This window comes from Myripristis murdjan, chromosome 5 (genome assembly GCF_902150065.1).
Source record: "Myripristis murdjan chromosome 5, fMyrMur1.1, whole genome shotgun sequence".
NCBI classification, from domain to species: Eukaryota; Metazoa; Chordata; class Actinopteri; order Holocentriformes; family Holocentridae; genus Myripristis; species Myripristis murdjan.
The window spans coordinates 13,115,632-13,142,115 of NC_043984.1; the positions used below are offsets into that span (position 1 = coordinate 13,115,632).

At 40.1% G+C, this 26,484-nt stretch overlaps 1 protein-coding gene across 1 annotated transcript in view; it reads left to right on the forward strand.

The window, feature by feature from the left end:
- Positions 1-7,049: 7,049 nt before the first annotated feature.
- The window catches only part of cdh22 (cadherin 22), a 119,771-nt gene continuing 100,336 nt past the window's right edge, over positions 7,050-26,484 (forward strand). The window contains exon 1 of the mRNA XM_030052542.1: positions 7,050-7,143. The gene's annotated coding sequence lies outside the window, so the exon portion shown is untranslated. The remainder of the gene's footprint in view (positions 7,144-26,484) is intronic.

Here is a 26,484-nt window from a genome sequence, read left to right on the forward strand (position 1 = left end):
CATAATCTTTAGGAAGCTCTCAGAGCCTGACAATAAAATGACAGAGATAATGTGGACACTGTCACAGTCCTGCAGAGATCTATTACCTTCAAATCGACAACATCTCGGGGATCAAGAAAACTTACTGATTTTCCAAATGACCCCCTTTTTTCATGTTACATTTACATTAGTTTGTCTTTGACCAGCCACACTCTTTTTTGTAAACTTATTCTAATAATTGTCCTTGATTAAAGTCATATTCAGTGTGTTCATACTCCAGTTTATATGCAATATGTGAGCTTCAGGTGACTGTCTAACACGTGCCAGTTGAATGTCATGCTTACATCATATTGATTGACTTGTGGGAAGAATTATACTGAGAATAATATGGTTGCAGTTTTTAGGTGGAGGATGATGTCTAATTTTAAAAAAAGAGACATTTACTACAAGGGGCAGAGTGACTGACATATTAAGTTGATATATACAGTATTCCAGATTGCATTCAAATGATTGGCAGTGGTGGGACATGGAACATCCTCATTTCAATTAGTCTCATAGAAAACAGAGGATTTTTTTTTTTTTTTTCCATTTTCATTATTATTTAAATAATATATTTAATATTGCATGAATGCACATGGCTGCAGATGTAAGCTTCAACTGATAGACTATGCTATGTGGGATATGTGTTTACATACTTGTCCATATTTTTGTATGTTTTCAGTATGTAGGTATATATCACACAAGTGTTTTGCCTCATCGTCGTTAGTCGATGAAGAAAGCATGAGTGCTAAAACATTTTGTCAGCAAGTTTTCCGCCTCATTAAAATGTATTAAACACAAATTGGCATCTTTGTTGTCCTTTGCACGTGGGAACCCCAGCTTTGGAAAAAAAAAAAAAAAAAAACCTCTTGTAAAATGACTATTACTGCAGTTCGCTTGGTTTGAATATGACACAGCAGAGAACAACGGCTTGATTAGACTGAGGAGATGAGTACCAATCATTCCTTAGCCTCAGTCCTCCTGTTAGCCAGCAAAGATGAGTCGCAAGGCTCTTTCATTACTGAAGTCTGGAGTGAGAGGGAGAGTGAGAGTGAGAGAGAGAGAGATGGAAAATGGGATGGACACAAGAAAGGAGGGGAGCAGGAGGAGCCAGCGGAAGGAGGAGAGACATATGGAGGACTAGGGAGAAAGAAGCGGACAGAGAGTAGGACAGAAAGCATGAAATACTGAGGAAGAGAAGGAGGACGGGAATAATCAGAAAGGAAGGAAAGAAGGGATAAGTGAGTGATGGAGGCGGGAGTTTGGGGGTTTGGAGTGGGGGAGGGGGAGGGGGTGGCAGAGTGGAGCTGAGGAGGCGCTGGGCCTGGGGGATTGCTGTGCGTTTATCCTCCTCTGCAGCAGGCTTCTGAAGCACTACCTCAGGAAAAGACTTTAAAGCAGGGTGGCTGCTGCTACGCACTGATCTGTTAATACCCACTGATACACAAGGCTTCGCCATAGTACTCTAGGGGTGTGGTGGAGTGGTACAGTGTGTGCAACTCTCTGTGTGTGCCAGTTTGTGCGCATTTTTTTTTTGTATGTGTTCAAGGATCATATCACATCTCTGCAGACGATGCCCTATCCCCACCCCTAGCTTGCCCCAACTCACCCAGAGAGATGAAGTTACCGGAGCGATTAAGAGATTAGATTGGACTATCATATGCCTTTGTGGGATGTTGTCAGCACTGTCACCTAAAGCTGCTGCTGTGGGGGGTGAGGGGAGTTTTGGGGGGGCTGTAATGACTTCCCTTATTCAGGATCATATATAAATAGACTCCTGCCTGCTGGGAATTGGTGTTAAACTCCCTCAGAGCTACACTGTGTAGCAAAGAATGTACACACTGGAGGTGGAGAGGCTGCACAGGATTTGTGCTGGCTGCTTCTCAGAGGACCCCGTCCCATATTCTCAAGGGGGGCTTACATGATTAAGTCAACTAAAGTAAAAGTTGGTGAAATCACATTTTATTTATGAGCAGAGTTGGTAAGGTTGTATTGAAATTTATCTATCCAAATATCTATATATCTTTCTATCTATCTATGTCACGTTTGTGATTACATGCACAGCTGCTGTCACTAATGTGATCCATGGGATTACTCATGGGATCAGTCTAAGCACAATAATTTGATTGTTCCTTTTGGGTTAATTTGGCTGCAAAATTAGCAGATGCAGAATCAAACAGGCAATTTACATACATTATTTAAACAGTTATTATCAGGATGGGTACCATTTAGTCTGATTGACCTTTTCCCAACAAATTATCTGAAGTCTGTGGTTGTTTGCAAAAACCTATATCTCCAACTGCGTTGCTCTCTGTACATCTATCTTTTTTCAAGGCAATAGAAATCAAAAAAACAAAAACAAACAAACAAAAAAATCAGGCTAGTAAGCTAATGCATGTGTAATATTGGGTTTTGTGGCAAATTTTGTAAATTGTACTCAGAAAGTATGCCATTTTAGGCATTACAACAACAGTCAGTTGAATTTCTTTTTTTCTTTAGGAAAGGCATTTATCTATTTTTGGAAATGAATTCTTCTGGCCTCCCCCATCTTCTTTTTCAGCAAATGATCCCTTCACAGTAGACTGCTATTTAGAAGGCACCCATCTTCCTCAGAGTATTCAGAGAAGTCATTCTTAACTTTGCACATGAACCCTAGTGCTGCCCTCCTTAGCTTCTCAGTAAATGTTTTTACAACACAGAACTATATACCATTATTCACTGACTCCAGCCCACAATGGTTTTATTGATGTGTGCAGTCGAGGTCCTGTAGTACAACTACAAGCTCTGGTGATTCATCTTGGCCCACTGAAGTTATCTGCCCTCTCTGGTTGGGCTCAACAGGGTCAACGGCAGGTGATAAACAACTATAGAAGGAGAGATACTCACCCAACATAGTTACAAGACATAAGCAACACATTTAGTAACAGGTGCTATAAAAGCCTCAAAATGCAGGCCAGTTATTTCAATTTGTTTTTCATCTGAATGTGTGTGTGTGTGTGTGTGTGTGTGCGTGTGCGTGTGTGTTTACCTCTGTTGTTATTGTATAAGCATTTAACTGAAACTGCAAGAGATGCTAAAAAGACAAAATGTTAAGTAAAGCAAATGAAAGTGTGATACATAAAGTACACAAATGATTATGTAGGATTTAATTGGAAAAGGCTAGTCCTTTTTTCCACACTCATTTTCTATGTATATTACAACCAGTGTAAAGGACTGTTGGAGAGTTCACATTGACATAGTTGCTGCTTTGTTATTTGTTTGAAGTTATTGATATTACTGCAGCAATTGTCATGGCAGGGACAGAGAATCAATACCTCAGGATGCTCTGACATTGTGAGAGATACTTTTAGCACTGCAGCAACAACCAGCAGGAATGAGAGAGACAAAGAATCAAGGGAAAGGCATTAAATGAAGAGATGGAGACCATCAGAGGCCCAGCAAGCAATCCTCTCCATATTGGTGTGTTTGATCAACATTAGCTCAGAGCCTCAGGACATTTTCAAGGTCCAGTGCTGACGTTCTGCACAGAATTCCCAAAGATTCCCCTCGTTTTCCTCTGCAAACATTGTCCATTCTGACTCATCATCAAGCTGAAATGTCAAAAAACTACAATTTGTAGGCAAGCCTCGCTTCCACGTTTTGACATGTGCTGTATCACACATTTCATTGTGTGATACAGCAAGGGTTATCTTATGAATTTCTCAGTGTTTTGTATGTGCACAAGTACGTGCATGAACTGATGAGTACTTACAAGGGGAAAGGTTTTGTTTCTAAGGAAATAATGACATTGTAATTTGGAGTGATTTTGCATGCTTACTTGCTCACACAGTCACTCACTCGATCATGTCAGATCCGAATCAAATGGGGTCTGTCGGTGCCCTTAGTCAGTTAGTTGTTTCTTATCGACCTGAGCTGCTTATCCACTTGATCAAAATCACCTGTGTTCTCAGATAATGCGACAGGCTATTAGAAAGACGTGGCTAACCAGGCGTGTGATAACGCCTATAGTAGTCTTTAATGATGGTGTAAACAGCAGTGGCACTGGATCACTGCTCTGGTACATGCACTGTGCCTCTGCAGCTTGTGTGACAGAAAATCCTGTCTAAGATCTGCACTATAGGGAAAAAATGCTTTGTTGCTTAGGAAATAATCACATTGTCATTTAGAGTGATTAGGAGCGATTTGGATTCTGTTGTGTCTGAAAGAACTAATGATTCCCTCCAAAGTTTTTGTTAAAACCTGGCATTAGGTTTCAGATATTGTGCAAAAATATTATGGCTTTGACAACATTATATATAGTCAGCTTGAGAATTATGGGCATGCGCCATGAGAAAAAGCAAAATGGTTATAATAAAAATTAACAACACATATAATGGGTAATATTTTGGGCTCCAACATATTGTGGAGTTGTATATTTTCCCATTAAAATATTCTCTCAAACAGAAATAGTGGTATTATGTAGTACAATATTTTTTTCTGCAAAACTTGGGTTACAAAATTATTGACAGTCCTGCTGTCAATATTTGGTGAAGCCTCCCTTTTGACAGGGTAACAGCACCAAGCCTCTCCTGCAATGTCTTACAAGGTTAGAGAGAGACTTTTGGAGAGATCTTGGACCATTTCCATGCAGAAAATTTCAAGATGGTCGATATTCCTCGGTTTGGGCTTGTGGTCTGCCATCTTCAATTCAGACCACAAGTTTTCAATAGAGTTAAGGTTGTAGACTGAGATGGCCATTTCAAAACACTGATTTTGCGTTCGTGCAACCAATTCTTTGTTGACTTTGATTTATGTTTTGGGTTATTATTTATTGCCAAATCTCAACCGCTTGGCAGAGGCAACAAGGTTATAGGAGAAAATGTCCTAATAGTTAGTAGAATTCAGTATGTGACCATCTTAACAAAAACCCCTGGACCTGCAGCAGAAAAAAAACAGGCCCAAAACATCAGTGAAGCTTTTACTTGTCTGCAGTGTCCTTTTGTCATCAAAGATGCTGATGGTGTGCAGGAGCAAACATTTAATTTTGGTCTCATCTGACCATAACACATAATTCCAGATGCACTTTAAATGATTCTTAGCCAAGTTCAAATTATGGGATGTTCTATGTAAGGGCTTCTCTCTCTGAAGACTTCCAAACAGCTTGTTGACTTTGATAGAGATGCATGGTAAATGTAGTTCTATGACAACAAGTGGAACCCTCTAATGGGGCTCTAATGGCTACATCACTCACCTGGCTAACTCAGCAAACTGAGGCAGCACAAAATTTGCATGCATGTTCTCAGCCAATCAGGGTGAGCCTTTTCAACCCAATGGAGCTTCCCTGTAAAACATTGAGGACAAGGCAATGGGGTAGCAGACCAATGGCAATGCCCTAAATGTATAATACATGAGTATTAAACATTATGCGACTCATAGCTGGTCTCAGTGCTGCCCCCAGTGCCCCAAGACTCCAGCAACAGTCCTCTATTTTACTTACAGGTCCAGAGTACCAGGGTTATGCACAGACTTAGAATAAAGCCCAGACATATCTTGGATCATGTTCCATTCAGTCCTGTCATCTAAAGACAAAAAAGATGTGGATCCCAGATGCTGTGTCTACACAATTTGACAAGTCACAGGGGGCTACTGAATAACTGAAGGGTATGTGGTACTCACAGACTATACCCTGAAATCCAGGAATTTCCTAATACTTACCACCACTGTGACCTGAAAGTGTGCACCTGGGGATCCGACACCAGCACAGAGGGTTGGAGCACGTAAAAGCCACCACCACACTCCACCTCACTGTTGACACACTGCAAGTACCGTTCAAGGGAATATTGGAAGCGTTTCCAACACTTCTGGTACCTTAGTGATGACAGCCCAGCAGTCAGTGCACTCCAACAGGTCTGCCACCCCCTCAGCGTCACTTCTAGTATTGAGGCACTCAAACACTACCAGTGGGGGGGTTCGTGCTGGTGACTAAGTCAGGGCACATGGGCAGCATTTATGGAGTAGTGAATCAGACAGTGTCAGTTGTCAGTGTTTTTATCTCAAAGTGCTGAAAAAAAAACTTTATTCTATTCCAAAATTCCATTCCAGCAGCAAAACAGACCATGTAGATCGCATAATTTTTGTGCATGCTTTTTCTAGAAGTTGATGTAATAAGTTTCCACTTGGATTTCAGTGTGTTTTTGTTTTTTTTTGTTTGTTTGTTTGTTTGGGGTTTTTTGTTTTGTTTTGTTTTGTTTTGTTTTGTTTTGTTTTGTTTCCAGTCAATCAGGCATGCCCCCAGTTCAGTATCCCTTATTCTATCTAGTACTAAGGCTTTATAAATTATGTTCTATTGAGATGCCTGGACCTCAGCTTGCTGACAGTCTCTGCCTTGTGAAGTGAACACAGTGTATGGGAAGCTGGGGTTCAGGAGATAGTGCTTTCGTAAATGCATCATTAGGATGAAGTTTGCATGATTAGACTGGAGTTTGAATGTAATTAACAGCATTTAAATAGGCACAACACTATCTCCAGGGACCTCTGCTTATTTCCCTTATGGAAAAGGGGGAAGGGCAGTGAGGAATGAGGAGTGAGAAAGGGTGGAGATAGTTTAGAGATGTATTAGAATGTAATTAAATGGAGGTTATAGGTTATTTAATGTTCTCTTGAACAAAGTGATACCTCTCCTTTTTCTGCCTCCTATCCTTGTATGCACCATCCTCCTCACTCCATGCTTGCACCTGAGATCAAGAAGACAGTTAATGACTGTGTTTTTTAAAATCACTTTAACTTGTGCCCTATAGCTCACTCCTTTCCTATCCAGACAGTGAGTTTTTTCATCCTTTAGAGAGATGGGTCCACACCATTTTTCTCTGTTCCATTAGCAAATTGCCTCCCCATCCTCCCCTTCCCTTCGTTTCCACCTTCCCACCCGCCCCCTTACCCTCCCATTAGACCTGTACCTGGGCGATTTATTCATTTAAACTGGGAAAACAATGAAGTTGACTCCAGGCTCTTTTTATTTTTTTCAGAACTCTGGGGGGAGCTACAGAGAGAGTGAGGAATGTGGGCCGGCATGGTGAAGATGACCTGAAGGACCTGCAGACCATCAATTCACCCAGAGTGGCAGCAAGGTCATCTGTCTAAGTGATGGTGAGCCAGTTATTTGCATATGCTGCCGTGCTGCGGATAAATAAGGCCTGCTTGATTCTTCTGTGTTGAACATCAAAAACAGTGTTTTAAATTGAGACTATTTAGCTGTCATCCAGTTTCACGCATGTATCAGCCTAGACAGCTAAGCTTTTTATTTATTTATTTATTTATTTTTTTTTTTTTTGAGAAATAAACCAGAAAAATACAAGCCCTATAATTTTTCAAGGGCTATGATTAATTATGTGATAAAACTTATAAAACACATAAGTGGTTGACAGGCTCCAAATTTACTGGTTTGAATTGAAGTTAAGCCTAATAAGGCGATAGGCAACTCTGACTAGAATATAATCACGGCAAAAACTCTTGCTGAATAAATGCATTAATGTGCTCCATCATTACTAATCAACCTATACATATTTGTATGCACAAGACAACAGCTACATTGCATTTTGGGTAATCAAATCTTGATTACCATAATAAAATAAGTCAGTTAATCCTGAGTCAATTAAATAGAGAGAGAGAGCGAGGGAGAGAGAGAGAGAGAGAGAGAGAGAGAGAGCATATCCAATCTATGTGCAACTCTCTCAATATTCTGTCCTTACATGTATGCTTCCTTATGTGTGTTTCCAATGCTCTGGATTATCCCACATCCAAAATCTGCTGAGTCATCGGCTTAGAACCCTCATGGAACTCTCTTGTCTTAATATGTCTCGTCCTGTGTCAGGTCCTCAGATATCAGGGTTAATGCCTAACTAAACGATCCAGTCTTTGAGATTATGTGTGTTTGATTTTGTTTACACCATCTGCCATCAGATGTAATTGAATGTACGGTATGGTATAATCTGATACATCCAGGGGGCTGGAGGGGGAGGGAGAGAGAGAGAGAGAGAGAGAGAGAGGGAGAGAATGTGTGTATGTGTGTGTGTGTGTGTGTGTGTGTGTGTTTGCCATGCCTGCCTGTAGATGGCCTGAAGGAATTCAAAATAACCTGGAGATGTCCTGTAGGAATTAGGTCTCGTCCTTATGGTGAACCATGTACTGTTTGACCTAAGTTGACATCCTCCACATGTTACAATGTTTAATTGAGGGTCTAAGGTATGATATATGTCAAAACAAAATTTCCAAAATAAGACCTTGTATCCAAGGTCTTATGATAATGTCCTTTTGTTAACAGTTATTTTTGCATGGACGCTACACACCATGAGGTTCTCATATTTTCAATAGAACTTTTATTTATTGTTTTCTTGGGAATATGCCTGATTGTTGTGAATAATTTAAACCACAATATTCAGTTTCCATAACCTTGAGATTTTGACGCTCATGTATTTGACATTCACATTAATATGTTTGGTTTCCAGTCGATGCTCCAGTGGAGTTACTGACTTACAATGAGTGATCGAGCACATCAGAGGTTTAGTGTCTGGCTCAAAGTGGTTTGACAGGACACATGGCTTTTGCTTGGACACACTGACTATGGTTGTAATTTGACTTTGGACTTTATTACTGTAGTGGGAACCCACTAGACCATCCCAAATATACCATTTTCCCCACATCTTACAATAACTGTAAAATATTACTTGATTTCACAAAAACCCCTAATTTCTTAGGCAATGAGAATTTTTAAATCATCTTCAGTTGTTACCTTCCTGTATAAGTTACATGAAACAATTATTTACTGGGAATATGTTATCTGACTGTCTTATGTTGTACCTATCAACAGTGCTTTGACAGTGTGTCTGAGCTCAGCAACAGCATTTGTCATAAAAAAAAGACAACAGGAAAAGCACAGCAGCTACATAAGATCTCAAAGCTGTATCTAGAGATATACAGAAAGAGGATGCTACATGTGATTTGCTTTTGCTTTTTTTCACCCCAGAGTGGATCCGCAGTTCAAAGTGAAAAGTGTGTCACTGGTACCAATCCAGGATAAGGTATTACTAGCCTTAAATCCTTTGGCAATTATCTACACCATACTTACTGTACAAAAACAGAAGTTGGTACATTCAACGAAAGGCAAGCTCCCCACACACGCACACAGGCAAACACACAGAGCAAGCTGTTGTTCTTTGATGACAATAGCTTGAACAATAACTCTAACAATAGAGACTTTTGTTATAAAAAATGGTTTTTACACTTCTATTTTAAGAGCAGGTGTAGCATTAGCAGCAATGCATCAACAAACAAGGCCAAAACATTGTAATTTTTCTCCAAGTCTATTGGGGAAGCATATGACCACCACTTTTATTTATAGTGTCCATGCTCTTCACAGGTACTCTCTACAGGTCCCTACTTGTTTAAATGTCTGGCCTTCAATGAAAGTCTAGCCATTTAGGATTATTTTACACTACACATTTCCGTTTTAAATCAGTGCACACTCCCACTATTAAACTAACAAATTCATATTCAAATTTAGCTGTAAGCTATTTCTAACAGTTTTGCTTTGGGGCACTGAAATGATGTGAAATGGCAACTATAATGTGCATGTTGCTCTAGCCCCAGAGGTTTAGCAACTAAAGATTTAGATTTTCTCCTTTAAATGAAAGTATGACTGTTAAGTCTGCATGTCTGAGTTGGAGGGTTTTTTAGAAGCTTTTCCAAATCTCAAATTCTCACAGTTTAATATTGTACATTTTGTGAGTATTCAGGCTTAAAAAGATGTGTGTGAATCTCTACAGTGCATGTGCATTTGCGTGTGTGTGTGTGTGCGTGTGTGTGTGTGTGAGTGCGTGCGTGTCAGAGATTGCGAGTTCATTTGCACTTGCTTATGTACTCACATGCCTGCGTATGTCTCACATAATCCAGGAGACTGGCACACGTCAGAGCATTGGGAGTTGGGGAATTCAGAGTTGTTCTGCCACATTCATCAGTCTAAAGAAACAGACAGACTGAACTTATGTGGCAGTGTTTAGCATATAACACAAAATAAAGCAAGCTTTTGACTGTGTGAAGGGAATGGCTGTCTCACAGAATGATGGATCCGCTGTGGAGAAGATTCAAAGGGGTGATTTTACACCAGCTTATGAGCAAGGGAGTGAATACAAGAATGCACACTGTATAGAGACCGCCAAATGTTACACAAGGGAATCCATCTGCTGCAAAGACTGACCGAGGGGGGGATGAGTTTAAATTGGCTCTGAAAAATTGGGTGCTTCACGTATAAAAAGATGAAGGCCGTAGTTAAGGAACAGAATATTTATGAATAATGGGCCCTAATTTAGGTCTGATTTCTCTCTTTTTTGTTGTTTCATTTTGCATCTGTGGTCACTGACATAATGATAGAGCATTGATGAGTCAGGAGGGCAGTACATTATTGTCATAGTTGTGGGCTATTTACTACCAGGTGTATTAAAGGGTGAAATATTTACTGTGGTGGCAAGACAGAAAAATGTTAATGTGAAAAAATGAAAAAAATGAAATATATTTTGTGGCATTCATAGCTATTGTGTATTGAAGTGAAATATCAGCATTTACAGCCAGTAAATACACACACACACACACACACACACACACACACACACACACACACACATGCATACACACACATATATATGTTTGTGTGTGTGTAGATGTATAGATATATGTATGTATTGTACAATGTAATATTGTAATATGTCAGATATGCCACTGTAGCTGTTATTTTTACAGCATAGTGTTATGTATCAAACAATAGGTAGCTTATTACATCACACATCCTGGGACAAATCTTTGTCAACAATAGGCAGCCTCCAACAGTTTCTAAAGCTGTTGAGAATACTGGCATTGCAGTGTTCAAATTGGAGACATGGAGGAAATCACAATGCAAATATTGATGTGATTTTGGCTGAATGTAGCCTATTTGTAAGAAAGAAAAAAAATACACCTCAATCCAACCAAACACAGAGGTACACCCTATTGTGTATATTGTTGTATGCAGGGTCCTGCTTTGCTCATTGCTGCCAGCAGGGGTGCTTAATCCTGCCCTCACTCTAAAATCACTTACAATGGACGAATATGAAAAATATTTTCCTTTGCATGCAGGGTTATGCTGAGTATAAAATAACAAAAATATGTCTCCTGTATCAAGGCAGAACCCAAATGCAGATACAGACAAGCAGGCAGGTAAGGTGGAACAGAAGTCTTTCTTAAGGAAACTGGCTGGATGGATGAGGTGAAGGTAGACAGGTGCTGGGGCTGTGTTGCAGGTGGTGGAGGTCCTGGTGGAGGCTTGGCTGAGTAGAGAGAGATGGTGAACTAGATGTGGAGATGGTGAACTGCTGGCAGACTTGGTGGAGTTTGGTGAGACAGGTGGGCGGGCAGACTTTAGACACGGAGAACAGGTATTATTCAAACTGGCAAGCAGGCAATCAGGAAAACTGACTCGGCAGGCAGGCAGAATTACATAAAATTACACATACAGAGCTAGACTTGTGGTCCAAATTGTGAACGGCACAATGATCTGGCAGGGACTGGACGTCGGTGTAGGGTTCTTACAGTGAACAGTGGTGGTTGAATGACAGGCAGGTGTTGTGACTGAAGATGCGGCCAGGTGTGCATAGTGGCAAACAGAGAGAGAGAAAGACAGAGGCAGAGCGGGCACAGGGGGGACAGACAGAGACAGTCAAAAACCAAAAACACACCAAGCCATTTAAACATACAAAAAAGGCAGAAATAAACAAAATACACTCACACAACAGGCAGGCAGGTGTCACAGGAGAGGGATTGTGACAGCATGACTTGAATCCGAGGCATATAAGTTTTTATCCATTAAAATAAAAGATGCTGCATGACTATGTCTTCCTGTGCGAGTACTGCATGAGCATTGCGTTCAGTGATGATACTAGTGGCTAATAGTGGTATTGCAGCAACAGACGTTCACCTTCAAATTGACCTCACACTGAGCATTTGGATGTTCTGTGATGCAGCTGTTAATAAAGAACATCTCAAAGGTTTTTTTGTTTTTGTTTTTGTTTTTGTTTTTGCATTAGTTGCAACACCATCACCACCAGCCATTGGCAGCAGCAATACTCACCATCTTACCTGGCCTTCATTTAAAACAATGGAATCAACTTTCATACCTTGGATTTGAGTCACGTGTTTGATGTTTTATATGTGCAGATATACGTGGCCTTGGCATATGTTATCAGAAACAAGTAACCCTATAAACAAATGTTTTTGTTTGTTTGTTTGTTTGTTTTAATTTGTCCAATATAGGTGAAGCATTGATCTGTTTCAAGGGTAACACAGAGGTAGAAGAATTGATCAAATTTACTCAACATAATGTTTTTAAAATGCTATTACATCAAACCCGCTTCAGAAAAAAAACATTGTAGAACATTTCTATTGACCCGCTATCATAGTTAACAATGTCACACAGAAGGAGCCGTGATAGAGAACATTTGATCAGGTTTGGACAGTCATACTGTTGCCAAATTTGATATAACCAACACCTTTTCAGAAAAAAATCCCTAGCAAAGCCCTCAGTGACATTGTGAGATGGCCACTGTGGAATTTAACCAAAATTAACTTATGCAGTCCATGGAGCAGAATGATGAATCTAACATGGCTGCCACAGAAAACATAAACGGTCAAGCTCCATCTATCCACAGTGTTGCAAAGATACTGAACAATTTCATACTGTAATTTCAAGATACAGCTTCAGATAGCTAACCCTATAAACTCAATAAAAACAAACTCCAATATAGTACTGCTGTGTGTTCAAACCCTGTTATCCATCTCTTGAGATGCTGTGATTCCATGGCAGATGGGAGCGGTGAGAGGCAACGGCGTATCAAGTGCACATTGATCATTACAGTGGGCATACTGTGTGTTTCTATGTGTGCATGTGTGCGTGCATATGTGCGTATATGTGTGCATGTGTGTTTGTGTGTGAGTATGTGTATCCTTGAGATTGAAGCAGCAGTCAGTGTAATCACTCCGCGTTAGCTATGGCAGGTGGCTGGCAGGCAAGCATGCTCCATGTTAAATCCAGCTTCTGTTGCATGTATCGATCTTCTATCCTTTAGGAAGAAACAGACAGGTCTTTTGTTTTTGCATCTGTAAACACTGAAGGCGGTTGTAACCTATCGTGTTGATGCAGACATTGATTGTGAGTGATTATAGCGCATAGTGCTCTATAGATACGGCTGGTGCATATAGATGTGTAGAGAGTCCTCTTTTAATTTCCTGCATCACTGCTACATTGCCTTTTTGAACCTAAATAGAAGAGTTAGAGAAAATGCAGGATAAGCATGGAGAGCAGAGCATTTGACAGTGGCTACCAAGATGCCACTGCTCATATTTCTCAACTGTTTTCATAGTGTTGATTCTCCTGTAATGCCATTATAATGATGTGCCCCTATGAGATAAACAGCTATGGTTAACCTAGAAACCAAGCTGGGGCCTCTTAGTCTGTGATACTGTACATTCAAACTAATAAGTTCCCACAAGTCTTTTCTCTCTGGTTCAAAAGCCTTCCTCGCATTCAGGCAGCTTTCAGACCTCCTTTTTCCTTACTTCCTTCTCTATCTTGCACCAGCTGAAAAGAAAAAAAAAAATGAAAACCCAAAGACATGAAACCGGAATGGAAATTCTGCCAGCCGCTGCCACCTCCTCCGACGCAATAGTGAACTAAGCAAAGGGATCTTTGAGGAAGCAAAGGGACTTTTAATGAACAGGCCCTTTATTGATCTGTGGACAAAACAGTCGTTAATTATGTGCGGGCGGGCATTTAATTGAGGGACTGAAACAAGGTCTCTGCTTGCTAGGCTAATGCATGGTCAAGAATGAGGAGAAATTGATTGAGTTCTGTGCCATCGGGGTGAAGCTTGAGATACAAATGATCCCTCAGCCAATGCCCCTGGATCTTCCTTCCTCCCTCTCACTCCTCTATGGTCTTTTTATTTATTTATTTTTCTCTCTTGCCCTCTTCCTATCTCTCCCTCTTTCTCTCTAAGAGCCACACATTCTCTTGCTCTCCTAACCCCCTCTCCTTTTATTTCTAAATTAAGAGGAAATGCCCTCCATCTCCTCATTTTCCTTGACTTTTTTTCTTCAGTGCAGCCCAGTCTGACTAGCACATCTTTGATTCTCTGACTTGTACAAATGACGGCAATGAGAAAGTGTCTACCAGAATACACATTCTGGAGGAAGAGCATATTGACTGTGTGTGTGTGTGTCCATCTTTTGGTTTGTGTGTCTCCATCTGTATAGTATACAGATGGATATCTGTATACATCTGTATGTGTCTACACAGTATGTGTGTTTATAACTAGCGTGTGTGTCTGTGGTTTGTGCAGTCTTGTGTATCTCTTTTATTTGTGGTTGTCAGTCATCATCAGCCAGCTACTGTCTCATTGCTGTGCTCAGTGAGTCTTATTATGTGGAAACACCTCTGTCTGTTGACAGTTTGTTTATATGAACTGCTGGTTCTTTAATAGGCAACTTTGACACTATTTTTAGTCAGTGTTTTTTGTACTGATAAATGCATACTGTGTTCACTTGGGCTTCAACCAACAATTATTTTTGTTGTAGATTAATCACTTGTTGTTGTTTTTTTCACCAAATTATTTTGACTTTTAAATTTATTAAAAGTAATGACTGCCCAAAGTCCCCAAAGTATTCATTGCTCAACTATGTGAAATGAAGAAAAACAAGCAAATCTTTGTATTGGTTAAGCTAAACATGATAAATTACTAAAATCAAAATTGTAATCGACTTGTTTTCTGTTGATCTAGTAATCAATTGATTACATAATTGTTTCAGCACTAATGCTCACTTCCAAGAATTTAGAATTACACCTAAACAAAATGATTATTAAAGAATGAGCAATATTTATTTTCTAAGTAAAATGAATGAAGAAAGATATGAAAAATATGCAAAGGTCTTGAGATCCAAGATGGATTAATGACCAAAGTGTTATTTGTATTCTTGTTTGTAACCTGCACAGCACATGACTTCATTCAATGAGATTTCACACACAAACCTGGATGCTTGTGATCACACGTGATCATGTAGGTCACTTCAGTGTAAGGCAATCCCGTGAGGCTTAAGACATTAATCCCAATCTCTTCTGCACCATAAGCAACAGTACAACCTCTGACACACAACACAGAAGCTTTTGGAGATGAATGGTGGTGTTTAACGGAAGCGCTACACAAGGTGTAATCCCTGCAGGGGATGAGTAGTGTTGAGTATGAGTGTATAAGCTCAGAGTGACTTAGATTCTCATTAAAAGAGGCTTATTTATCTCTACACCTCCCGAAGAATCAAGGCTGACATCTTCAAGTCTCTGGGCTGGCAGCAATTACCATACCTATCAAGTGGCTTTTATAATGCCTGTTTTGTGTCGTAAGGGAGATGTGCCAGGCTGTTATTCAAACTGCCGGCACTTCTCACAAGGTGTGCCTGCTGAATGCTCTCACCAAGTGAGGGAGTTATGAAAGGGGATCGGTTTCTGTTCATGGGAGAGACACATCCATTTTGGAAGTTCAAAACATAGCCTTGCCATTCTTCCCTGTTTGGAGGACTAGCAATAGTGGTTTGTGGTTGTAAATTGTTTAAACCTCTTGTGATAGAGATTGTAACCGCACTCACACTTAACATGTGTTTACTTTAATTGCACCAAATGAATTTTTTTTAAGGGAGCAAATCCAATGTGAGGGTATAAGGACAGAGGATGTTGTATTGCTGTAAAGCCCTTTGAGGCAAATTTATAATTTGTGATACTGGTCTGTATATGCAAATAAAATTGACTGGACTTTACACCATGCTCACAGAATTTACTGTGCATTACAACGGTTTTCATTCATCTATAATTTGCATCATCCTTTCAATCGTACATGCTTAATTACATCATTTATATATATTGATTACCTTTTTAACCTGGTGAAATACATGACATTAGCAATTCTCTGAGCAATTTCACACTGTCAAAAGCAGCAGCCTGATTTGAGCAGAACGCTTGGTTATTGTAAATGTTTGTGATCAAAATCATCTAAATGTAAGTGAAAACTGACTACACAAAAAGCTGTTGTTTAGTTGCAGATGTGCAGGATCAGTGATCAAATTTAAACAAATCTTGCCTTAGCAATAGACCAACAGTTTCATGGGTGTGGCAATGAGTCAGTTTGGTTAGTCCATGTACTGCTGTGACTGTAACTATATATACCACTGTGAACCTGCAGTAAACTGTGCACAGCAATCTGGCAGTGTGAAAATGATTGATGAGTCCTCATCCTCACAGATAGCGTGAAAAGGCTGTCTTCCAAGAGGATCACTGACCATGCATCCGGTCAGTTATACATCATATATATGTATACTGTATGTTGAATATCACTTCTGAATAAGATCTGAAAACTGAATCAATGCCATGAATAATACCTATATGATTAATACTGAGGCAGTGTGATGTTTTAGATGTGAAACAAATTCACATTTGTTGAATCATTGTAGGGTGACTGGTGCTATTATTGTGTTGGTTAAATTTAGACTTGATCCTATATGATGAAACAGAAAGCAACTTCTTCAACTGCAGATATCCAATGTAAATTTAGCAGATGAACAGAGAAATCATTTACTACCCTCAGTTGAACTGTACCTCTTAAATAATGCAAACAATCCGCCAAATGTTCACGTAGAGTTGGTGTCTGGTTGGAGGAAATTCCTCTGCTGATAGTATTGTGTGACTGGCCATAATATTCCACTGCTGCTTGGAGGGTCATTACTGTCATAGTAACCCAAGAGAGTGTCATTATACGGCAAGCAGCTGGGACTATTTGTTTTTCTGAGTTAGCTCAGCCCCACAGGTCTGTTTGTATTAGTATGGGTGCATTTATGTGTGTGCAGGTGTGTGTGTGTGTGTGTGCATTTGTGCATGTGCGTTTATCATGTGTGTGCACATACAACATGTATCATGTGTGCCTGTATAATCTACAATGCTCTGCTTGCCCAGGGTCCATAACCTCCCATTACTCTATGATAAATGTGTGGTATAGTGCGGCACAGTGGCACATGTGTGGCTTTATAATAAAATGGTCAGCAGGCCCTGTGGGAGCCGTATGTACTGTATTCAGACACATCATTACTGCTATTGATCTATTGATTTGTAGCTTGCGTCTGTGGTGTTCTTTTGGCATTGTGTTGCTCTTTTCGCTTTAAATATTCATACATCAAACATACATGTCCACGTGCTTTAATGTGTGTTTTTGCCGTTGGTAGGTTTGGTGGGTTTTGCTGGCATGTCTTTTGACTTCAATAAAAGACATGAATATATCTGTGCGAGATGTGTTTTGGTGTGTGAGTTGGGCTTTGTTGAGACTGCAGGCAAATACAATTTTTTTCTCAAATGCGGTCTATAGGACTGACTGTCCACATTTTTATGTGCAAGTGATTAGGCTGGATTTGGGTGTTAAGGCTTCATTAAGCTGGCTGCATTGGTTGCTTTGCTAACGACATAGACGTGTGTACCTACGGTAACTGAAAACACATTTTTCAAATGCAGAAGAAAAAAAAAGCTGCAGAAAAGGGAATGGACACAAGTTTTTGGCTTCACTCTATCCATTCATCAAGTTGTGGTGCAAGTTTTTCCATTGCAGCAGACTATGTGAGCGACAGACAAGATTAATTTATGCAACAATGTTTTGAGTTGCAGCCAATTTTCCTTTTTCGTCAGTTCTGGCTCTCCGGAAATGATGCCACTGTCATGTGACTAGAGCGCTGCAAGTCATGGTAAGGTCAGTTTGAAAACTATTTTGAGTGACTGCACCAGTCCAATTGAGATGCATCTGTTTCCATGTGTTTTCGTGCTGTGAAAGTCTTGATAAAATCACTGTGACTCCAATATGGATATGCTAAAAATTGGATCTGGGCTAGCGTTCTGAACAAGGCCTTAGTCACACCTATGTACTCACTTGTCTTTTTGTGGCTCAGTGCATTGGAGGACAGACTTCTATGACTCTGTTATTTGAGCTGAATGTGAAGCTCAGTCCAGCCGGTTGCTCACAGCCAGTGCTAGAAAGTCAACAAACCCTCCACTAGTGACTGAACACCTCCAGCACCTCACTGCCTCCAACTCAACACGTGTTTGGAAACCAATGAGTCATTTGGTCTCAATGAACTGGCAATATCTCTGACTCAGTAATGTTATCACTGTTTACACTATGGCCAATGTGGAGCTAATGACACTTAAAGGTGTACTGTTTAACTCTGAGGGTTGATTGAAGTGAGGACCATCTAGAGTCAACTGACTAAAAACACGGAATAGGTAATTTATCAGCAGATCAGACTGACAATGAGAACCATGTGGACTCAGCCACCAGATTTCGTGCTTATTCCATGATTTTTGTCAGTTGAACCTAAAGAGGATTTTACATAATGCTACTTAAGGCTATTGATCTTTTTTTGTTTTGTTTTGTTACAGAGAAAGTTCTAATCTTAACATAAATATTTTACATATTTTCAATAACAGTTTATTTATGTATTTACAGGGGGCTTTCACACAAGCCTTGTTTAGTCTGATTGAATCAAACTCTGGGGATTTACCCCCTTGGTGCCGTTCATTTGGGTAGGTGTGAAACCAGCAGTCACACTCAGGTGTAGATCAAAACAACCGGAACGAGACACTGTCCAGGATGTGGTCTCTTTCAGCATGATTACAAACAAACTAAAGAGACCAATCAACAGTTAGTAGCCTAAGAACATAATGAAGCAAGGGCTCACACAGTATATAGCCCAGAAGAGCACTGCAGTAATGAAGACATGCTTAAGCTACTGCTGGTGCTCCATTCCCATGTTTGATTCTGTATTGGCCAAATGTGTTGTGATAAAGTGAGAGAGGAAAAAAAAAAACATGCTCACAGTAAACTCTTCCTTCCATATTTGTCTGACCCTGACCAATGAACAGACTGACAGCTCCCACATGGCTTTTGTTGATAAATTTAGGTTCGTTTGAATTTTTTGCCGTGTGAAATCAAACCGAACCAAATGAACGGTGTACCAAAGTGTCGATTATTCCACTGATTCAAACCACAGCAAACAGCCTACAGGTGTGAAAACTCCCTATGAAGTATTTCAGTCAAGGATAAGGAGTACTTTAAAGGGGGAATCAGCAATTCTAGAGAAAGATGGTAGATATTTGAAATCAACAGCCACTTAAACCATCCCTCTCACTTGCACAGCCTCTGTTCCAACATCTCCCCTCCCCCATCCCTTCCCCCTGTCTTGTGCATGAGCACAAATGCCCCCTTTTGCTGATTGGCCACTTAGTTTGTGTCCCATTTGCAGAGCCAGGGCTGTGTGCGAACACCAGATTTTTTTTTTTTTAACATTATTTTCAGCACACACACACAGAATGGACCGTGAGGAGATATTCACTGAATTTGTTCATTTTAAATATCAACGATCTTCCTCCAAGAATCGCTGACTCAACCTTGAAAAGAAAAGGAAGCAACTAAAAAATCCTGTATGTGTCACTTCCTGTACAATATAAAATCAAGACATTAGATGGTCTCTGCATTCACTAATAAATGTACCCACCCCTCCCCCCAACATAACAAACAAACAAATAAACAAAAAGCTCAACCTGACTCGAGACTTTCAATTTTCAGCAGCGGTCCCTGCTATCAACCCTTGCCTACTGGGATATATAAGGCCATTACGATTCATGAAAACAACAAGAAATAAGGCAGAACTGAACTCCCATAAGACTAACAGCAAATGCATAGTCTTGTCCTCTTCTCTTATATCAACATCAAGTTCTATTTAAAAATATTTTTTCTTGAAGCTTTGCTCCCACTGTTTGTCGCTGTGCCGTCTGTGAAATCGGTTTTCTCTGAAGTAGGATCAGACAAGCCCTAATGCTTTATTTTGGCAAGGCAGCACGGCAAAGTTAGAGGACACTGATTGCTTGTGTCCTCCACTCTAATGCTCTTGTTAATTCTCCAATGAAGCTGATTGCCACATTCAGATGAGTGGAGGGGGTTAGAGACGGAAGATTGTTAGCGGTGCCGCGACGAGGTCCAAAGACAGCCGCCACTGCTGGTTCAGCCACCGTGTTGCTTCACCTTGGTCTTCCCCACTTTCTCTCTCCCTCTCCTTTTCTGTCCCTCAACCGCTTTACATAACGCACTAGGAATTAAATTAGAGCTTGCAAAATCTTCAGACATGCTTATTACTGGGCTGCCATTGTTGTAATGTGTCTGACCTTGACCTGTTAGGGATTAATCCAAGCAGACAGGGCCGAGCAGGCGCCCCAGCTGATTCCCATGCAGAGCACAGATACCAATTGTGTTTACCAATCTGAGAGAGAAGAGGAGAACAAACAAGAGGTACCAGCTCCTCACTCACAGAGCAGTTCAGACCGGACTCACCGTGTCACCTCAGAAGGGCAAGAAAGGTGTGATAGCAAATATAGTGTATGTGCGTGTGCATTATGGACATGCACAAGTCAATTTTCTTATATGTAAACTATTCACTGTGTGGCATAAACAAATATTTTACTATTATGCTCTTGCCAGAATGCACAAATGCTAAAACTGATTGAACAAAACAGTCACTCACAGCACTAAACACAAAAGGCAAACAAATACCATGCAAATTCTAATATTTACTCAAGGAATTATCCACATTGTTTTTCAGGGAAAGAAAAAAAAAAAATTTAATTGAAAAAAAAAAAAAAAAAAAAAATCCAACAGGCCTACAGAGCTGGAAATAATACTGGTGCACTGATCCGCCATATGGTGCAAAGAGGCCCATGCACCAATAAGCCTATAATAAAATACAAACCACAAACAGCTGAAAATCCTTGTGAAGGACTGTTCAAATACAGCCGAGGGATAGGAAATATTTGGAGTAGGATACTCACTTAAAGGAACAAATCTGCTAACAGTGCAATACAATATAGGTTAGGTGCAAAAGCTTGCTCAAGTATCAGCATAATCAGACAAAATAAACTTAATTAACTTAAAATTAAATACTATCGGTAACACACAGGCTATCATTGAGGCTATTGCCAAAGCAGCAAACTGACATATAGCCCATACCATATTACTATTATTATTACTGTTGTTCTTAACTTATTTTATTTGCTATTATTATTTTTTTTAGTGTATGAATCCAAGAACACATGCACTTTGTCCAGTATGCAAACTTTAACCCTCCCATTACCTTCAAATTTGCGAACATATTTTATCAACTGTGATCAATTTGACCCTAGTAATTTAATCCTCCAGAGAATGATTAGAATGAAAAGCCTGTCAAGTTTAAGTGGCAGGTACTACATGTGTCTTTTTGACTACCTAAAAGTCTTTTTGACTACCTACTTTAAATAAAACATAACCTCCCCACTCACCCTCCTTATGCATCAAATTTCTTATGGAAATCATGTTTTTCTCTCCCAAATGTCACATTAACTATCAGTGGTTCTGGCACTGCTACAGGGATGGTGATGTTCACTTGAAGTGTTTTGGAGATTATAAATGGCATTATAGTTCTTCAGTGTCATCCAAAACAACTAAAACAAATGGGTGTAAAATGTTGCTATTTCTCATACATTTTATACAGCTAAAATGGCCTGGGGTCATTGTCACTGCCCCCTAAGAAACACTGATGCGTACAAAATGTGTTCAGAACATTGAAAACATATCATCATGTTCATTTTAGGTTCACCCAGTTGTCCTCATTAAATTAGGAAAAATCATTATATATGAAGCAAATAAAGCAAAGCTCATCATGTATCTAGAAAATGTTGAACATTGAATGGAGTCAAATAGACAAATTGATAATAGGAGGGTTAAAGAAATAGAAAACAGCAAGCATTATGCACAGCCGCAGAGACAAAACCCTCAGCAAATAAAACAAGAACAGGACATCAGATTAATATGTATTGTTAAAAAAATGAAATAAAAAAAAAAAAATGAAATAATTAATTAAAGCAGGCACTTTCAGCTGTCTGAGTCCTTAAATAGCTCTCTGAATTCAGCCCGACTGAATCTATCTAGGATCTAGGATTTCTATAATTTATTCCAGGTTTCTCGAGGACAAATTCTTTCTAAGGTCAGTGCTATCTCCAGGAATCTGAAGTTGTTGGGATGGACAGACAGATCATGGCAGTTCAGGAGAGTTTAGAATATCTGATATTGTTCTTCTTCCATCTGTGGATGGTGTCTTGATCCAGTAAATTTTATTGGTCTTGTGCGCAGCTCTTAAGTTTAGTTCTTTGACTGGATTCATAAGAGCAGTATTCTTCTACAAAGAGAATTGCTATTGTCACACCTCGGTCTATTCAATTTTCCTCCTCAAGTCAGTGCACAGTCTGTGCCATAGGTTGTGTTAACTGCAAAAAAAAAATGCAGTGATGGAGACCCTCAAAAATGAAATAATTAATTAAAGCAAGCACTTTCAGCTGTCTGAGTCCTTAAATAGCTTTCTGAATTCAGCCCGACTGAATCTATCCAGGATCTAGGATTTCTATAATTTATTCCAGGTTTCTCGAGGACAAATTCTTTCCAAGGTCAGTGCTAACTTCAGGAATTTGAAGCAACAGTCAGTTTTGGGAGTGGGCCTGGTTAGCTCCAAGTCTCCAGATAATGAGCAGTTCGGGGTATGATGATAATGTTAAAACAGGAGTACTGCAAAGCCAAGACAGACAGAGGGAATGGAATATAGAGAGTAGACCCTCAACAACGAATAGGTACACTAATAAGCTGTGTAATTTTAAGCCGTTATTTTATTTTATTTTATTTTATTTTATTTATTTATTTATTTTACTTGGCATGTGTATAAAGATGACTTGCATATTTTGGCTGGAGGCTGCAATGAAGGACAAAAGGAAGCGTCCCCATTATGTCACCAATCTCAGTCAATGAATTTTTACTCACTCGTTGGTCCTTACATAATCCGTACATGACCAAAGAGGTGGCGGCTCCTTAGCAAGACAAGCCTCTCCTCATAGAGCCAACGAAGCATTGTGCTGTGCAGTGTGTTTATGACCAGCCCCTCTGTACTTTACCACCTTAGGCTATGTATTTTTATTCAGTGGAGTCTCTTGTGGGTGCAGGCCTTTTGCCTTAAGCCTAGTCCTCAAAATGTAAAAAAAAAAAACAAAAAAAACAAAAAAAAACAATAAACAAACATAATTTTCATTTAGAAATAAAGGCATGTCCACATGTGATAGGTAGAGACAAATGCACTGCTAGTCAGCAGTCAAAGCTGCCAGTCCAGCTGCCTGGGCAGGAGTCCTGTGGGTGTCAGAGGTGAGATGCTGAAAGCAGCCTTGGCGTTCTGAATTCAACACTCAGGGAAGTGGACTGTGGCAGCTCTATTGGGTTTAGTCAGGAAGTGCTTTTATGAATCCCACTGGAGCTATGATCAAAATGTATCCACATGATTAAAATTAGGGTTATTGTTGGCCAAGAGTATAAAACTGTTTTAGCATATTTGTTTGAACAACATATTTGAAAAATGCTTTCCTGAGTAAACCTGATTGACTCACAGGATATGTGTCCTTGGACATCCAATTCACACAAGGCTGCTTTCCTTGCTTCATAAAAACATCTGCTGCAGAAAACACTTCTGCAGTGAGGACGAAAGTTGTTGGGATGGACAGACAGATCATGGCAGTTCAGGAGAGTTTAGAATATCTGATATTGCTCTTCTTCCATCTGTGGATGGTGTCTTGATTCAGTAAATTTTATTGGTCTTGTGCGCAGCTCTTAAGTTTAGTTCTTTGACTGGATTCATAAGAGTGATATTCTTCTACAAAGAAAATTGCCATTGTCACACCTCGGTCTATTCAATTTTGCTCCTCGGGTCAGTGCACAGTCTGTGCCATCGGTTTTGTTAACTGCAAAAAATGCAGTGATGGAGACCCTCAACTCACCTCACAGCTGACAGCACCTGCGGAACCAGGATCAGCTCCTCCACTTACACTTGGATGAAATGTGATTGCGCTTTCCAGTTGTGTGAACTGTCTATCAGACAGCGTCACCACAATCATCCAACTCTGCTTCCAAAGGCACTTGAACATTTTGAATATGGGATTTCCTTCTGGTGCAATCATACTGGATGAGAAAGCTCAGGCACAAGCCCATCTGACCTTGTTTAGTTTTGAGGGAATGGTGGAATTGGGATACAAGTCTGCTGGTGGCTGCAGCTACATGGCTAATGGCAGAGGCTTTGACGCCATTATTTATGCTCGATGCAGTATGTGTGCATGAGTCTAAATCCCAGCAGTACTTCTGTACAGGATGATATTGACACTGGTGGACACATGAAGAGTTTCCCCTGTAAGCCTCACCACTACATTGTTGTTGGTGGTTTATCAGCAGTATATTAATTTACCATTTACTGTCCACGTATTGGCACACGATTCCTCAGTGAGTAAGATCTGGGTGTCTGGGTGAGTAAGATCTTGTTATTGCTACCTTATATGTTTCTTCTGAGGCAGCTTGAACTGACACAGTAATTCAGCTTTGCATTTTCTCTAGTTGCAAGGTGATGCCTTTCCAAGAGGAGACCATGTACTCTGCTTCTATGTAGGTCATTAGTTCTCAAAATCCTCTGCTCTCTACGGTGCTAATCGGTTGCCTAAATTTAGCAATCCTGTTGGCAGTGAGGGCAGAGATTCTTACAGTTCGGCTTTTGTGACACTTCCGAGGAGTTTGCATAAATATTTCCGTGCTGGTCTAGCTAGGTCCATCTTCTTCCTGTGCAGAAACAGCTGAATGCATTTTGAGATTATTCAGCATTATGGAACTATTACATGACAACTCTGCTCCACTTAACACTGAGCACAGTTGCACTTGACTTTCTCTCCTGGCATATGTGCGACTTTGATAAGTAACCACTTGAGAATAACTACAAAACATTGTTTTTTTGTTGTTGTTTTTTTTTGTAATAGACTATCATTCACTCAGCCATTTACAGTGTTAGATGTATCTCAGTATTAAGAAAAATACGCTAATGGGCAAATCACATAAAGAGAATGACCTCTGAATATTATTTGAGTAGTAATTACAGTTGAATTCCGTACTGTTTCTTCATTGGCATAAATGCCTGTATGTATGCGTGTTAGAGATTGTGCTTTCATTTTTACATGTACATGTCTCACATAATCCAGTAGTGCAGAGGGCTACTGTCAGGTGAGGCATTTTATCGCATTCATATTTATCTAATTTGGCATCAAGATATGTACGTATACTCCCAAACAGGAGCTTATGGCATCATACAGTAGGTGCAAATTAGGTAACTGCAGCCTATACACAGACATACATAGTGCATCTCAATTACATTATGTAACTATGTGATCATGTGCTCCTGTTCATGTGCGAGGCTGATTTCCAAGTCGGACAGTGGTGCTCACACAGTGCTGCCCACAGTCTTAGCATATGAGCCTCCTTCTCTTTGTGGCACTAATGCCAGAATTTACCAAAGATCCAATTAGTCTAGAATATTTTCTGCATTTCCAGTACGTCTTATCTTTACCACAGAAATAGGGAGAACGAACAGGGATGGAGTTATCGCCCGTTCCAGTCGTTTCCATAGCAGCCAGCAAAGTTAAGTCCTGACCTCTCATCTGGACTCTCGCCTAGCCCTGTAGCCCCTATTAGCCTTTAAGGCTCCTCGTCTTCATGGTATCTCTCATTCTCCCTCCTTCTCTTTTTGTCTCTCATATTTTTTTTTCTTTCCCCCTCACGATTGACCAGTCTTCTTCATCTCACTGTTTCCGTGCTACCGTAACACTTTCTCCTTGTCCATCTTTCTCTCTGCCCCTCTGTCTCTCTCCGTCTCTCCCTCTCCCTTTGTCTCTATTCCTGTTTCTCCCTCAGCAATGTTTTGTGATTGGCAGCTGAAGCTTGACTGCAGTAGAGTTAATAGAGAATACAGAGGAATACCTAGAGGATTTACAGCTGAGTGGAGACGCACAAATAAGATAATGACTTGGGAATAACAATTTCACCGCACCGTTTGGGAAGGCATTGGAGAGAGAGCGAGAGAGAGAGAGAGAGAGAGAAAGAAAGTAACAAAGTGAGAGACACAGTAGGAAACAAAGCAAAAGAGAGAGAGAGAGAGTGAGTGAGAGAGAGAGAGAGACATAAGTGAGCAGTTACAGGGGCGGCCGACCTAACAAGATTTTACCAAATTGGAGAAAATAGTCAGGATCCCTGTGGGGTCTGAGGAAAGATAACACTTTGTATTTTTAGACAAGCAGCATTGATGAACTAAAACAGTTATTCTCCCTCCTGAACGCACTTCTTTTGATAAGTCTGGATGATTGCTGAACAGCTCTCTTGTTTCCTAACGGTATACAGTTGACATTTTGAATATTAATTCTTACAAGGCTATCATGATTGTGGGCATGTACATTTG